The following is a 3,585-nucleotide window of genomic DNA, read 5'->3' on the forward strand; positions in this document are numbered from 1 at the left end:
TCCCCATTTGGATGGTAAGGACTGGGACTACAAGTTGGCAGCATTCCTCTTTGGCCAGAGAACGACACCCCATACCGCAACAGGACACAGCCCAGCAAAGCTCCTTTGGGGTGGTGCCTGATGACCAGGCTGGATCACCTTCATCTCAATTGAGCCCTGGAAGAGAAATCGGCCACGAAGTCACCCGAGGCAGCCTGAGGGTTTTCCCCCGAGGACCCGGTCTATGCCCGGAACTATGCGCGAGGGCTGCCATGTATCCCAGCCCGGGTGGTGAGAGTTCGGGGGCCCAGATCATACGAGGTCTCCAGTGAGGACGGGCAGATAGTACACCGCCACATTGACCAGCTGCGGCAGTGGGTTCTGCCACACGACCTGGAGGACCTCGAGGACCCCGACACCCTGGAAGCTGCCACTCCATCTCAGCTGCCGGATGCCCTGGCCCGGCCTGATGAGGTGCCCAGCCTATCTTCCTTCAACCCTCTGGCAGACAGCACGGCCATGCCCCAAGAAGCAGTGCTACCAGCACCACAGCCGCCAACACCGACCAGCTCTCAGCTGAGAGCAACAGTGTCACCTTCTGCCCCGGTTCCCGCACCTCGCCACTCAACAAGAACACATAAAGCACCCTCCTATTTGCAGGACTTTGTGTGTGGGTGTCTTTTGGACCAAGGGGGGAGGGGTGTAATGTATCCATCTCCAACCGTGTGCATGGCTAGGTCGCCACGTGGTCATGCGAAGTGGCCGAGCTTCGCTCTCAGGAACAATGGGCCAAGTGGATCCTAGCCCGCACCAATGGGAGGGCTAGGCTCCTGGCAGAGAGCCCATGGAACTCTTGGCCACTATAATGACCAATCACTGGTGTGTGGGTGTGTTTTGGGTGTGGGATTGTAGCACATATAAACTGGCCTGCGAGCCGGTTAAGGTTGTCTTGTTCTGAGCTGAAATAAAGTATGAGAGCTGAAATCGCTAGTAAGTCTCAGTACTTTTCAGCCCCCCCCACCCCATCACTCTTTCTCTTTTTGCCCTCATAACTCTCCCACAAAATCTCCAAGAACTTCCTAACCTGGAGCTGGCAACCCTAACAAGGTCTGGCCCCAATGAGTCCTACCTCAAATGCCAAAATAGGCCTGGAAAGGGCCCTGCCCCCTCCCCCTGCCCTTTACTGACAAAATCAAGCTTGGAATACTATAGTTGCCTAGCAACAGCCACTGAGGGAATCAATTTTTTAAAGCTACAGGTGCTCCTTTTATCATTTTCAGCTTTTTAAACCTGCCCAATGGTTTGTTTATTTTTAATCACATTTTTCTGCAAACCTAGGGCCCTTGTCAGGTTTGTGGAAAGATCTGTCTTGCCCGTTCAGAGATCCAGTCACCAGATTTAAGTATCCAAAGATATTCCAATTTCACTGTTACAATGCAAGATGATAAGAGAATCGGCAACACCTCAGCTTGCTTTTTAAATAGGTGGGAGGTGGAGGGGATTGTGCATAGCTGCCTGTACAAATATGTGGAGGTTTTGTTTAAAAGGATTTTAAAAAGTATAGTATTACTCCTGTACATAATAACATAAGAGAAGCCAATGTTGGATCAAGCCAATGGCTCATCCAGTCCAACACTGTCACACAGTGGCCAAACATACCAGGTGCAATCAGGAGGTCCACCAGTGGGGCCAGGACACTAGAAACCCTCCCACTGTTGCCCCCCCCCCCAAGCACCAAGAATACAGTGCATCACTTGCCCCAGCCTGAGAGTTCCTATGTATACCTTGTGGCTAATAGCCACTGATGGACCTCTGCTCCATATGTTTATCTAATTCCCTCTTGAAGCCGTCCATACTTGCAGCTGCCATCACCTCCTGTGGCAGTGAATTCCATGTGTTAATCACTCTTTGGGTGAAGAAGTACTTCCTTTTATCTGTTCTAACCCAACTGCTCAGCAATTTCATTGAGTGCCTTTATTTCATTATTCATATTTATGGTGTTTTTTTTAAAGGTAAAGAATCAGTCATGCCTCAGCTTTCCTTTTAAACCAGGGGGAGGGATATCCTTGGGAGGAAAGCGATGGCGAACCTAAAAAGCATGATAAAAAGTAGAGACATCACCCTGCCAACAAAAGTCCGCATGGTCAAAGCAATGGTATTCCCAGTAGTCATGGATGGCTGCGAGAGTTGGACTATAAGGAAGGCCGCACGCCGAAGAATAGATTCTTTAGAACTATGGTGCTGGAGAAGACTCTTGAGAGTCCCTTGGACTGCAAGAAGATCAAATCAGTCAATCCTAAAAGAAATCATCCCTGACTGTTCCCTGGAAGGCCAGATAATGAAACTGAAGCTCAAATACTTTGGCCACCAAATGAGAAGGGAGCACTCACTGGAGAAGACCCTGATGCTGGGAAAGATTGAAGGTCAAAGAAGACGGGGACGGCAAAGGATGAGATGGTTAGACAGTGTCATAGATGCAACGAACATGAAATTGAGCAAACTTCAGAGGACGGCGGAAGACAGGAAGGCCTGGCATGATCTGGTCCATGGGGTTGCGGAGAGTCGGACTTGACTGTGTGACTGAACAACAAAAAAGGGAGATCATCTAGAGGTGCCTCTGTAAATAACTGGAGATTTTAAAAGGTATTGCATTATTCCTATGCAGTTACCCATGCTCCTCAAAATAAAATAAAATTAAATTAAAACAGGGAGTGGAGAATCCTGAGGGTCATATAAGAATACAGTGTGGGGGAAAGGGAAACTATAACTTACAATGGAGAGTTAGAATCTCTGTTGCAAGGAAGATTTCACATACCATCACACCAGCCACTTGCTTACTACAGAAAACCCCTGGTGTGGAAGAGGACCAGATGATGTTATTTACCTGCAGGCAAAACTTGACCAGCCCATTTCCATACATTATGCCTCTATTTACAAGGCATTTTTTCCTCCAGGTTGTGAGCAACCATACCTGGTATCTGCATTCATTAACAAAACACAGATTCTTGTTTAAAATAGTTGTGTCTCTTCCGCCCACCTACAAGATTCATTTGTCTCTACCACCTTTTTCTTTGGGAGGGAGAGGGAGGACATGTAGCAGCAACTCCTATTGCAATGCAAATCTGGTGTTGGTAATTGCAGTTTAGCAATTGTCTTAGCTTTTTCCTCAGCAATGATGAAAGACTAATGGGTGTGAATTATTAGCTGTTCCACTTTACCTTGAAAATAGTCCTAACGTTGTTGTGAGACTGAAATATATTTATTTTTGGAAGTTTTCTTTTGTTCCTAATGTGAATCTCATTATTACTAATTATTCTGTATTGAGAACATTTTTCAAGAGATGCTATAAAATATCAACCTTTTTTTGTCACATTCTCGGAGCAGGGTTGTTTCTCAGACATGTTACTTCAGATTTATGCTACTCTTTTAATTTAAATGGAATTGCTCAATCTCAATCTCATTCAGTGAGAACAAAGTAATTTCTGTTTCACAGTGGTTTTGAATGTTAATGTATGTGCATGATGAATGCCATCTTGACCAAAACAAGATACTGAATGAGGGTTTTCAGGAGTACAAGAACTATGTTCAGTTTCTTTTTTTAACATT

Source organism: Gekko japonicus, unplaced genomic scaffold (assembly GCF_001447785.1).
Source record: "Gekko japonicus isolate JY-2015 unplaced genomic scaffold, Gekko_japonicus_V1.1 scaffold1731, whole genome shotgun sequence".
In the NCBI taxonomy this organism is placed as follows: Eukaryota; Metazoa; Chordata; class Lepidosauria; order Squamata; family Gekkonidae; genus Gekko; species Gekko japonicus.